Below are 13,728 nucleotides of genomic sequence, written 5' to 3'. Positions count from 1 at the left end.
TCGGCCGCTTCATCTTAAGACTAGGAGAAAAAGGCCTTCCCTTCTTCAAACTCTTGAAGGCGTCGGAAAAATTCTCCTGGACCGAGGAAGCTGACGCTGCGTTCACCCAGCTCAAGACTTTCCTCACCTCACCGCCTGTTCTCACAGCGCCTCAGCCCAATGAAGACCTACTCCTTTACCTTGTAGCAACCGACAGGGTCGTCTCCATGGCAATAGTGGTCGAGCGAGACGAGCCAGGCCACGTCTACAAGGTCCAGAGACCCGTTTATTTCATAAGTGAAGTCTTAAATGAGTCCAAGGCCAGATACCCACAAATACAGAAGCTCATATACGCCATTCTAATAACGTCGAGGAAGCTAAAGCACTACTTCGACGGCCATCGGGTCTTGGTAACCACCAGTTTCCCTCTTGGGGATATTCTGCGCAATAAAGACGCCAACGGCAGAATTGTAAAATGGGCAATGGAGTTATGCCCATTCTCCCTGGATTTCCAGAGCTGCACCACAGTCAAGTCTCAGGCCCTGGTCGATTTCATCGTAGAGTGGACGGATCTTAACGAGCCTCCCGTTTCCGATGTCTCCGACCACTGGTCAATGTTCTTCGACGGGTCCTTGAGCATCAACGGCGCCGGCGCTGGGATACTTTTCGTGTCGCCTAACAAGGACAAACTGCGCTACGTCCTTAGGATCCTTTTTCCAGCGTCAAACAACGTCGCTGAGTACGAAGCATGCTTACATGGCATACAACTAGCCGTTGAGTTGGGAGTCAAACGCCTCTACGTCCACGGCGACTCCGCTTTAGTTATCAACCAGCTCAACAAGGAATGGGACGCAACCCACGAGAAGATGGATCTCTACTGCAAAAAAATCCGCAAATGGGAATCCAACTTATATGGCATAGAGTACATCCACGTGGTCCGGGATAAGAACCAGGCAGCGGATGCGCTGTTAAAGTTAGGGTCATCTCGGGCCCAGATCCCGCGAGGTGTTTTCGTCCAGGACATCCATGAGCCAAGTGTGGGCACAGACCTGGTCGAAAAGCAACCTATTAAGGCAATGATCATAGACGACGCTACTCCGACAACCAGCATCCGTGATTGGCGCACCCCGTTCATCAGGTATATATCGGACGGGTCAGGCTTTCAGGATAAAACGGAGAATGAGCGCCTCATTCGACGATCAAAGAATTACATACTGGTGGACGGCAAACTTATGTGAAAAAATGCAAGTTCCGAAGTGCTGCTCAAATGCATATCCCAAGATGATGGCATCAAGCTCCTAGATGACATACACGCCGGATCCTGCGGCAACCACGCAGCCTCCAGAACACTGGCCAGGAAGGCTTTCCGAGTAGGTTTTTACTGGCCAACCGCGGTCACCGACGCAGAAAAACTGGTCTGACATTGCGAAGGATGCCAGTTCTTCGCCAAAAGGACCCACGTACCTGCTCATGAGATTCAAACTATTCCGTCATCCTGGCCTTTCGCCTACTGGGGCCTCGACATGATCGGGCCATTTAAACCGGCTCCCGGCAACTTCAAGTTCGTCTTCGTTTTAATCGACAAATTCTCGAAGTGGATCGAATACATGCCACTGGTCAAAGCAACCTCCGAGAAGGCTGTGGAGTTCCTCAATCAAATCATACATAGATTCGGGATCCCCAACAGTATAATCACTGACCTGGGCACTCAGTTCACTGGCACTACGTTCTGGGACTTCTGCGATGACAGAGGCATAGTCATAAAATACGTGTCAGTAGCTCACCCACGAGCAAACGGTCAAGTCGAACGCGCGAACGGAATGATCATTGATGCCCTAAAGAAAAGGTTGTACACCGAGAACGACAGAGCACCTGGTCGATGGATGAAAGAATTGCCGGCCGTGGTCTGGGGTCTCCGAACACAGTCCAGTCGCAATACAGGTGTATCACCCTACTTCATGGTTTATGGCTCTGAGGCAGTACTTCCGTCTGATATAACTTTCAGATCTCCAAGAGATGAAAACTTCGACCAATCAACGGCTGACAACGCCAGGGAGCTCGAAATCAACTGCATGGAGGAAAAGCGTCTAATTTTATGTCTTCGAACAGCAAAGTATCTCGAAGCCATTAGGCGGTATCACAACAGGAACGTCAAAGACCGTTATTTCGTGGTCAGTGACCTGGTACTCAAGTGGAAAACAAGCCAAGAAGGAACGCACAAGTTATCCACACCTTGGGAAGGACCCTTTGTGGTCGCCGAAGTCACACGCCCTACATCCTACAGACTGGCGTATCTAGATGGAACACGCGTGCCTAATTCTTGGCACATAGACAAACTGCGCCGTTTTTATCCATAAGTTCCAGTACCTTTTGCTTGTAAGTTTCTTATAATTAGCAATAATAAAAGTTTTTCTTTTTCGCTATGTATTGATTACACGCAGAGCTTCCGACGAGTACAACAGTCTTCCTCTGCGCCAAAGATTCTTAACGACTATCAATCAAACACTGTGATACATCACTCAGATAACAAATCAAACTTTATTACAAACTTTACATACAAAGTTTACAATAAACACCCCGATGGGCGGTTACTAGTCTACTCCTACAAACTATCCTACAGGCCTACTGCTCGGGCTGATCACCCGCCTGGCCTTGCTGCCCAGACGAAGGGGTCGGGGCCACCGGCGCCTGGCTGGTCGAGACCGCAGGCGTCGACCGCCCATCTCCGGCAATAGACGCCCTCGACAACTCCCTGGCCGATCTGTCTGACCCCGGCTGGTAGGGGGCAGTGGCCGTCCCGCATAGGTTGATGTCGTCGATCACCGTCGACGACAAGTCTAGCAGGCCAGCTCGAAGGTCGTCCGCCTCCTGCGGGCCAACTTCCTTGGGGTACCCCCTCTCCAGCAATGACAGGTCGATCAAGGGATAGTGGGCGCGCACCATGCTGAGGACATGCGCGCCGGCGAACTCCCCGACGTCCTTAACGAACTGCTGGAGCCAATCCCATGCCCGTTGCGCCTTCTCGACTGGCGTCAGCCTCGGCGCGCGGGGCTGGTCTTCAGGAAGCTCGGGGTTGATCAAGTCCAGAACCGGGGCTACTCCTTTCCAAAGCCTAATGCAGTTAGTCTTCCAGGAGTCCCGATCCTTGACCAGCTCGTCTAAATGCTTCTTAGTATTAACCTTGAGCACTACAAACCAAGCAGGAAGTCAGTTCAAGAACAAGGAAAGGAACGTTGATCAACCAAATAAAAAAAAGGGGGGGCGCAGCACGGCCATTACCAGATAGCTCCCGATTCCTGTGACTTAGCTCCTCGCCTGCTCGCCGCCCGACCTCTAGCACCCCGGCAAGATCTTGGCCGAGCTGCTCCTTCTCTTGCCGAAGGCGCGCGACCTCCTCCTCCAAGTCTACAGGAACAACCCCCTGGTCACCAAAAACTAACCACGCGGCTACATACAGCTGCTCGGAGTTTGAGAATGACCTGTCCGTTGCCGATACTGGTCGGCTAAACGCCGAGTGAGCTCGAGACGACGCTCTTCGTGAGCACTCATCTCGGCCACTTTCTCCCCCACCTCCGACCGAAGCCGGTCCACCTCCGCGGACAGGGCCTTGTTCTCGGCCACAATGCCCTCTATTTGGTCGAAGCACCTCTTTCGGTACTTCGCCGTTTTCATCGTGCCCTGCAAGAAGAACACATGTCGACCCAGGAACATAGCACATAAGTGTTGAGCAGCACAAAGGACCACTTACCTTAACTTCGTCCACGAGACGCTTAGCCGCGCGCTCCACCCTGGCGGCCTCTTCCGTCTCCACGAGCTCCTCGTGTCCGATGAAGTGGTCCCCGCGTTGGCGCCACACGTAGACGTACTGGTGGCCGTCACGGGGACGACCTTCAATCTCCTCCACGTCGTCGTCAGAGGCCGCCTGGGTCTCCTCGTTCGCCGCACTACCACCGGCTGTGGTCGCAGGCATCACCGGCCCCTGGTCCAGGCTAGGGGAGCCTACAGGCGATGAGGCCCCTGCCCGGGGCGGTGTGGGGACTCCCCTCTCTTCGGCCGAGGGAGGAGTCGGGACCCTGTCTTCCTCCTCCACGGTGTTACTCGGGGGAGGGGTCCTCGTAGCCTCTTCATCCCTCGTTGGGGCGCTTGCCGCGGTCTTTGCTGAGGCCGGATGCTCCTCGGCGCTCTCGGCCACGATTGTTGCCGCGGGCTGCTCCGTGGTCTGCGGCGCAGCGCCCACAGCGGCAGCAACGGGCTCGACCACCCTCTGGCCAGCAACGCGGTTAGGATCAACATCCGACGCTGCGCTAGCAATACGACGACATTTCAACAATGTCAAAACACAGCAACAAAACACAAAACATTGCAGCGCGAAAGTAAGAATGCAAACTTACAGGTCAGAGCGCTGGTGTGTGGCGGTGAACCTCCTCCTGGTCCTACCGGTCGGTGCCTGCGCCTCCGCCTCTACGACGCGCGTTGGCTCGACGTGCGGTGCAGGCGAGTCACTGGTCACCCGACCAGTCGCGGCCGGCGCAACGTCCGGACGACTGCGAGGCCTCCGAACCAACGACGGCGCGGCATCCTCCTCCTCGTCGTCATCATCGGTGATTCGGACGAGCCGACGGCGCTTTGGCGCCTGGCTGCTCTCTGCCGGCAGTGTCGTCGCAGGGGAGGGATCCGCTGCCATTGGTCTTTTCCCCGCCACTCTGTCCTCGGTGGTTGGGGTGGGGTGGCTCTGTTCCTCTTCACTGCTGGTGTACCGAGTACACCGAGCAGCGTCGTCTTCTGGCAGGTCTTCACCCGCGGGGTTCTCCATGCCAGGTGCCAGTGATACGTACTCTGTGCACCGGTCAACGTCTCCGATCTGCAACATTAACAAAGAAAAGTTAACAACCACGAAGAACAAGGACTAAGGAGGTAACATCAGTCAGTAGCATTACCTTAGGAGCTGGTCGCCCCAGTTTGAAGGTTTGTACCCGATGACTACCACGGACGAAACTGCCTTCTGCAAAGTTGAACAGCTCGTTCAACAGTTGTTGCACTTTCGCTTTCTCCAGGACCTCAGGCCTCATCCTGGTCGGGTCCTGGCTCCCAGCGTACTCGTACGCTGAGTGCACCCTCTTCTGGCAGGGCATCACCCGACAACAAACGAAGTTGCCGACCACCCCTAGCTTGTCCAAACGCGACCAGTCGATCAGCTTCATCAGGTCCGCTACTTGACCGGCGAACTCTGGGCGGTCGGTCCAACTGACCCTCTTCTCGAGAATGTATCCCAAGTCGCAGAACGTGGAGCTGCCCGGCTCTTCCCTGATGTAGAACCACTTCTTGTACCATTCGGTGAGAGAAGTGTTCCATGGGCAGTTTAGATACCGGTTCTTCATCCCGTCACGAAGATTGAGGTATACTCCACCTGCAATCTTGGAGCCTCCAACCGCTCCCTTCTTCCTCAAACAGAAAACATAACGGAAAAGATCGAAGTGCGGCTCTATTCCAACATAGGCCTCGCACAGATGGATAAAAGTGGAAATAAGGAGAATTGAGTTCGGGTGCAGATTGCAAATCCCGATCTCATAGTACAGAAGAAGCCCCTGTAGAAAAGGATGGACACGAACCCCAAAACCCCTCTTGATAAAATCTTCGAAAACTACAATCTCACCGACACGGGGGTCGGGGTAGCTCTCCCCCTCTGGCGCCCTCCAGCCGCTGAGCACTTGGCTGTGCAGTAGCCCCATGTCGGCGAGGTCGTTGAGGGACTTCACGCTGCTCCGAGAATTTTTCCATTCCTTAGCCATCAGCTCGGCCCTCTTCTTGGAGTCGCTCTTCGCCATTGACGTTGCGGGAGTGACTGCGAGTCGGGAGGATTGACGGTGGTTGTAGAAGGCAAGAACGGAAAGCTTGAAGGAAAAAAAAGCTTGTCCGTGTCTTGCGTCACCATCGAGTTCGTAGTTTGCGCACCGTCTACCGATAAACTACTACCATGGGTATACCCCAGGGTAGACTGCCGACTAGCTTTCGTCGACAATATATGTGATGGAACCATGGTCAATTGATTAAACATGACTATGATAAATGGAACATAGGGCTATGGTACAAATGACTGTTGGTCATGTTGTCCTAGACCCTCCGTAAGGACTTATCTGTCGGCAAAAGCTGGGACTTACAGTGCAATCGGGAGAGTCATATGGCTCTGATTTTAGCTTAGTAATAGGATCTCTTCTAACTTGTTAAAGGTTACCCGAAAGGGCGCAAGAGGGGCTTGCCACTTTGGGTGTAGTGCTGCCCCTGTTTCTATGAGTATAGCCGCGATGGAAATGTGCCATAGAAAAGGGGGGTTTTCTACATCTGCCTGCCGAGGAAACCTCACGGCCGTAACTGGTTAGAATAGGCCTATGGAAGGCTTCATAGTGTACCCTGCTTGCTCACCTTGGTAGTGTTTGGGGGTCGACGGACCTCGGGCATATGGGCAACACGACTCACGATGAAAGTGCACAACCTCTGCAGAGTGTATAACTGTTATAACAACCGTGCTCATGGTCACGAGTGGCCCGGAAAACTCACAGAATAACTGGTTACTGATGGTTTTATGGTACATGATGATGTATAATTATGCTTTAATGTGACTTAATGACTTACTATGGTTCTGATAACTGACCATATGAGATATTTGGGAGCTTAAGCATAAACTAATAATAATTAAGGATAAAATACTGACCTACTAAAATGCTGATGCAGTAAACCTAGTCTAGCCTGTTGAGCCTCATAAATCCTCATGCTATGCTTGTGGAGTAGGAGATGTACTCACGCTTGTTATATTTATTTTCTTTGGATAAAAATCATGAATGGGTAACAAATGGTGGTAGCTATGAGAACTACCCGAAGGACTTTTAGGCTTGTGCTTCACCAGTCGACCTGTGTGAGGGCCATGAGAGAGTTGTCTTAGATTATCTTATTTATATTTTCGCTGTTGTACCAGACTTTGTGATGTAATAACTACGTTTGTTGTAAACACTGCGATGATGGTATTTAATTTATGACTTATGTGTGTGATTGATCTCTAGGCGCACATAAGTTTATGCATTCAATTTCTTCCTTGAAATTGGGTGTGACATATAACCAGCTGTGTTATTAGCCTTGCTCTTTGGGCATCTCCAATGGATCTCAAATAGCTAATCTAGGAGGAATTTTATTGGCTATCAATGACAATTGAAAATAGCTAGTGAGATGAGACATATAAATAAGAAAAAATAAATACTATACTGGAGAGTTATGTGAGAGAGATATTCCTAGGAGATCATGCTAGATTAACTATTTGGAAGTCGCTAGCTATTTGGGAGTCGCTAGTTATTTGATCTCTCTCCTTGATAGTCAATGGAAGTGTTATTTTTTTATTTCTATATCTCATCTATTTGCAAATTACCATTAAAGATGTCTTCGTAGTCAATAGAATTCCTTCTAGACTAGCTATTTCATTAAGGCCTTGTTTAGTTTATCCTAAAACTTAAAAATTTTTCAAGATTCCCCGTCACATCGAATCTTACGGCATATGTATGAAGCATTAAATATAGATAGAAACAAAAACTAATTGTACAATTTACTTGTAAATCAAGAGATAATCTTTTAAGCCTAGTTAATCTATGATTGAACAATAATTATCAAATAAAAACGAATGTGCTACAGTACCTAAAATCAAAAAAATGAGAAGTGAACAAGGCCTATCAGGGCACATGCAACGGGCTTTCAAATGCCGTCTGAATCATTTAACTTTTGCAAAATACTCCCTCACAAACTGCATTAAAGGAAGAGAGAGATGGAAGCCGTCGTCTGGTGAAACAACGGCATCGGCTCGTGCTCCCATGCCAAACCGACGTCTTCGTCGTGCGTAGTATGAATCGTCGACTCCGAGTGCCAAATTCACAAGATTGAGTGCGGTAGATTGTGGGTTGCAAACGAGCGAGTTGAGCAGCATCCATGTGCGGCGAAAGCTGTCCACGAACTCCCGCACACTGTCGAAGGAGGCAAGGTTCTAGCGCTTGATGGTGTAGCTGCCCTCCGCCTTGCTGGTATGTACCCTTGGCTGCCTTGAGGAAGTCATGGTAGGCTTTAAGCGACGCCACCTGCAGCTTCTGCTCGCACTGTTGTTCATGGCGAAGGCAAAGTGACTATTTGGAGGCGGTAAGTGGCCGCGAGCTCGTTGGTGGTACTTATACGTAGGCCGAGGAGCAAATGAATCACCGGCTTCAAGGCTGGTGAAGGGAGAGCTCACCGCACTGCTCATCGCCCATGCAAGGCCGAGCACTAGAACTTTATCTCACCATGATGGAGGAGACGGTAGAGAGAATACACAAGGGATAGGAACAGAAAAGAAAAACTGAGATAAGAACCACACGGTCACGAGTGAACAGAGGTAAAGGATAGGAAGAGATAAGGAACAATATAGTATTTTCTTATACTTTTGTTTTTTTGCCATTGTTTTTTCTTTACTTTCCATCTATTTTTAATATATTTCTAACTTGTTTATGCTTGATCTTTTTGTAGCCATAGTTTTCTTATTCATGCCTCATCTTTTTTATCAACAAGCAACACAGTTCACTCTGCTAGTGGTTTGGGCTGAAATGGGCTAAACAATTTGGATCTTACGTAAATTGACTCTGGGCTAGGAAACACAGATTTCATAATCATGGTGGGCTGGATTGGCTTGGGGTTGAAGAGGTAGTGGATTGGGCTCTGGTTTGGTTGGAGTAGTTCCCAACCCGTGGATACTGAAGGGTTTGCCTCTGGTTCACGACTTCGCACGAGCACGACTGCATTGCCTGGTAATCCACCGTGGTGGCGCCACTAGCACGTAGGGAACAGCCAGCAATCTGCGTCCGCTAGTGGGACGCCCTCTTCCCTGTCCCTGTCCTCAGCCGTGTGGCTCTCCATCCCCCTGGTGGCGGTCGCTGCTATTTTCTGCAGTAACCACTATGGACTCCGGGAGCAAGGCCCTATAGTTCTTGGGCATCCATGACGACGACGCCAGCACGGTCTCTGTCCAAGCACACCGGCTGGTAAGGAGGAGATAAACAGATCCTCGTGTGCAGTGCAGCTGTTTGTTCCTGCTAGTCTGAGCTGGTGAAAGATTTTTGATGATGTGTTTTGGTTTTGCTTCTTTGTGGATGGGTAATCAGCAGGATGTCGTGGTAAACCTGATCATCACAGACTACTACATGCCCGGCATGACAGGGTATGATCTGTTCAAGAAGATCAAGGTATGTAATAATAACAGCCATGTTCTTGTCTAGCGTTTCTTGGTCTGGTGGAAATAGATACCAGGGTCTAATGAATATGCGTGTCAGGTTGGTTTCTTCAAGCAGGAATTGTCATCTCTTAGAGATATCCCCATCAACACATATCTATTGCCTGTTGTCTAGCCATTTCAGTTTTCTGGGGATTCTTGATACTCAACCAACAGAAAAATATGTTGCTTTGGTCATGATAAATAAATGACAGTTATGAATTGCACATATCTATCATCTTTGGACTGTAGTTTCTGTACAGCTATGTATGCTTTCATGTCAATAATTACCTTTTCTGTTTTTTTCAGCTTGGTTTTTGGTCTGCCCTGTCTATGATTAGTGATTTTTGAAGGTGTTCTTCTTGAAACTGAGCTCTGTTAAAACAAATTATCTTGCAACCAATTATCTGTCTCCGAGATGGATTTCACTCATTGGAGATGTAACCAATTATCTTGTCACCATGATCCCCATCAGCACCGTCTTTCGTGAGCACACCCTCGATCTCTGGTCTACTTTTGCATTAACAGTGTCATGAAAATTGGTGATTTGGTGAACTTGTTGTGAAATTGACATTGCCATACCCAGCTTAATATTGTTCAGATGATAGTTTATGGATATGACATAACTGAGCTTCAATAAGTGGCCACATATATTTGTTTCATTCTTTTTCTTTGAAACAAAACAGAGTAATGGAGTTTAATCTAGGTGTCACAGTTATGTTACTTAATTAGAACATTGGAACTTACCTTTATTAGTTCTAATGATCATAGTTTATATTGCTGTCTTCTATCAGTATTACTTTAGTTTGTTTAAAGGCATCACCAACTTAATTAATTTAACAGAAATTGATTATTACCTAGTAGAAGTTTCTGTGATGTGCATCTATTCCTTCTCCAATCATCTTTCAGCCAATGTATTTTCAGCAATTGGATCATCTATTTTTAGCAATATATATATAGTAGTTCTATACATTTAATGTTAGCAGTCCAAAACCCAGTCTCATTATTATTGTTAGCAGGACAATGTTTATTTGTTTCACTTTTGTGTCTCTATTTCTTTTACTGAAACTTCAGTCTCAGTTAATATGCCATTTAATGATTTCTGATCTGACTTAGTTGGAGGTTATCAGTAATAGTGACAGTAGGTTATTCTTTGTAGTAGGCATGCTATAGAGTTATCCATCCTTAGGTTATCATCTTGTTTTCTTAAAATTTCAGCTATTATGCCGTGCCAGTAATGTTCTAATTGGTAGAATCCAATGTGCAGTAATTTTGAATATAGTTGATCTTATGTTAATAATTTTGTGAAGGTGATCTTCTTGAAGCTGACGTCTGCTAAAACAAACTATCATCTTGGACACATCAACTATGTCTCACATACCTCAGAAAGTTCGGGAACTCAGGGTTTATCTCTTGCCTCTCATTCAAAAGTAAACCGAAGGTCAAAGGTATGGCAATACTTCGAGCCAAATCTAGTGGCAGTAGATGATAACTTAAAGGCTGTGTGCAAGTATTGCGGACTTCACTTAAGTACTAAATCTGGTACAAGTAGCCTTAGAACTCATATCTCAGAGTATTGTCCTGCCATAGATGATGCTTCTAGAAAGGAATTCATATCAACCATGAAGAAACAGCCCTCAAAAAACTTTGTCTTTGACCCTCAGCTGTCTTGTGAGCGTATGATTGAGTATGTAGTACATACTTTGAAAGATGGATGAAAGTTGTTAATCCAAATTACTATTGTGTGAAGCGTCAAACTATTTGCAATGATAGTTTTAAGAAGTATGAGAAAATAAAAATGGATCTTTTGATTGAGCTTGGTAGCCTAAACTCTCATATGTGCCTCACATCTGACTTATGGACGTCAGTTCAAAACTTATGTACATGGTTGTAATAGCACACTACATAAATGTTGACTTCAAATTGAAGAAAAAGATTATAAGTTTCAAGGAAGTAAAGTACCCACGTACTAGAATCGTGATTGAAGAAGCCCTTGTGAGCTGCCTAACAGAATGGGGCACAAGGAAGAAGGTCTTTACTTTGACAGTGGACAATGCAGGTAACAACAATAGAGCATGTGAGGTTTCTGTAGAATATCAGAAGCATGAGTTGATGCTGGAGGGTGCACATTTTCATGTAAGATGTTGTGCGCCCATCTTGAATATCTTGGTTCAAAATGGTATGAACAAAATTCATGGTGGGATAAGAAAGATTCGCGAGCTCTTGAAACACATAGTTTCCTCACCATCAAGAATTCAAGCCTTCAATAAGATTGCAATTGGAGTTGGTCTTCCTACAAAACATGGGATTGCTCTAGATATTCCAAATAGGTGGAATTCGACATATAAGATGGTTAGAGAAGCAATAAAATACAAGGTGGTCCTCAATAGTTATGCACATTAGTATGCTAAAAGTTCTCAAAATGACCAAGAATGGTCACAAGCTGATGCAATATGTGAGTTTCTAAAAGCTTTTGAAGAGGCTACAAATTTGGTGTCGGCTTATAGGACTCTGACTACACAAATGTTCTTGCCTTTGGTTCTTTCTATCCGCCATTGCTTAAATGATCCGACTTGGCAAATAAGTGTAGTGCTAAATGATGTAGCTACTGCCATAAAGATTAAATTTGAGAAGTATTTGGGTGTTGATGTTGATGAGTCTAATCCATTTAGTCTTCGCAAAAAAGACTATGATTTTAACCTTGCAATTGTCATTGTGAAAGCCATAGTTTATTTTTGGATAATTGATGGGACCTAAGTATATTAACCTTTGTCATAAGTAAAATCTAAAGATAAGTTGATACACACCAAGTAATGGAGCTAGATGATGGTCATGGTGATGGATGTGACCAAAAGAAGATATTCAAATGCTCCAACTTGAAAAAGAAGAAAGAGAAAAACAAAATGGGCTCAAGGTAAAGGTATTTTTTCGGCAATTTTGTTTTGCCACTCAAGACACCAAGCGAGTGTGAGTGGATTTAGAATAGATAACCGTACTATAAAGAGGAAAATCTTTAATTGCAATGGTTATCTAGTGCCACTAAATATGAGTCTTACTTGCATATGTTTTGCACGTAGTGACGTGGTGAGATGTATGAGAAAGCCCAGAAAAGTATTTGTGAAAAGCTAACTTTTGTACCAAATTAATTTTGGAATATTTCTGGTGGAGTCAGCAGTTAAAAGTACTTGAAAAGAGACGCTGAAAACTCTTTAAAACATGCTCTGCTGGAAGGAGCTTTTGCTTCCGTTGCCGGTTTGCTTATCTGCACTGGGCACATGCGTTGGTGCCGACTTTGACCATGGGCTAAGCAAGGGGAGATCCCAGGCGCTTGTTAGCTGGCCGGTTAACAAACCTGATGGCATTTTCCCCTACTCTTGCATGCACCTGGTTGATCAAAAATAGGCGCAGGCGAGGAGCTGCTGGTGTGCTTGTGGGCATGCTTTTGGGAAAGAGCTAGGCGAGCTGCTTGCATGTGAGAAGGAAATAGAAGTAATTTTTTTTCATTGGAATCTACTCCCTCCATCCTAAATTGTAAGTCATTCTAAAAATCTTGGAGAGTCAAAGCATTTTTACGTTTGACCAAAATTATAGAGAGAAATACTAAGAATTGTAATGTAAAGTAAGTATACTATGAAAATATAATTAAGAAAGAATCTAATGGTACTTAGTTGGTATCATAATAATAATTATTTTATCATATAAATTTGGTCAAACTTAGAAAAGTTTGACTCTCCAAGATTCTTGAAATGACTTACAATTTGGATTGAGGGAGTACGTCACATCAGATACATCAGATTGGAGGAGCGGTGGCCTTATGACCACTCATTCTTCTTTGCCTTTTTTAATCTGCATGCAGCCTCTGCCTATTTCCTAGCTGGTCCTTTTATTGTTTGCTTGTGTGGAGACCGTAGGGAGGAGCCGGTGTCGACCAAGGCCAAGAGAGGGCGCATGCAAGAGCTAGTTAGGCCTCGTTTAGTTCCGAAATTTTTTTGGTTTTTGTAACTATATTATTTTTTTTATTTGACAAACATTGTTCAATCATAAAGTAACTAGATTTAAAAGATTCATCTCACGATTTACAGGTAAACTGTACAATTAGTTTTTATTTTCGTCTATATTTAGTGCTCCATGCATGTGTCACAAGATTTAAGGTGATGGGAAATCTGGAAAACTTTTTAGTTTTTGGGGTGAAGGTCTTAGTGTTGTTGACCATTTGATAGAGAGAGAGAGAGAGTCGTGTGAAAGGAGAAGCAGCTTGTGGGGCCCATCTTGCATGCAAGCGCGTGAGCCGCCTGCGCTACTGTGCTTCGTGTGCGGTGCCTAGGATCCGCTCTTGGAGCTGTCGTCTGCCGTATGGACATAGCAGAGCCAAGCCAAGGCAGCTTCGTGGGAAGGTTCGCGCTAGGTGCCGTTGCCCCTTCTCTGTGACCGTTTGAGCTGTGGCAGGCAGAGCGCCCACGGTCAGCTGGTACCTCTGT

At 46.3% G+C, this 13,728-nt stretch overlaps 1 long non-coding RNA gene across 2 annotated transcripts; it reads left to right on the top strand.

Moving 5' to 3' along the window:
* Positions 8,534-10,691, top strand: LOC110432151. Of its 2 annotated transcripts, none has more exons than XR_002449552.1 (4): positions 8,534-9,023; positions 9,147-9,224; positions 9,560-9,736; positions 10,561-10,691. It is a non-coding gene; the product is annotated as an uncharacterized LOC110432151 (long non-coding RNA). The 2 variants fall into 2 exon arrangements; XR_002449551.1 differs by having other exon boundaries at positions 9,144-9,224.

The sequence above is a fragment of the Sorghum bicolor genome, chromosome 2 (genome assembly GCF_000003195.3).
Source record: "Sorghum bicolor cultivar BTx623 chromosome 2, Sorghum_bicolor_NCBIv3, whole genome shotgun sequence".
Taxonomy (NCBI): domain Eukaryota; kingdom Viridiplantae; phylum Streptophyta; class Magnoliopsida; order Poales; family Poaceae; genus Sorghum; species Sorghum bicolor.
Note: the sequence above shows the minus strand (reverse complement) of the source record. Positions and strands in the feature narration are given on the sequence as shown.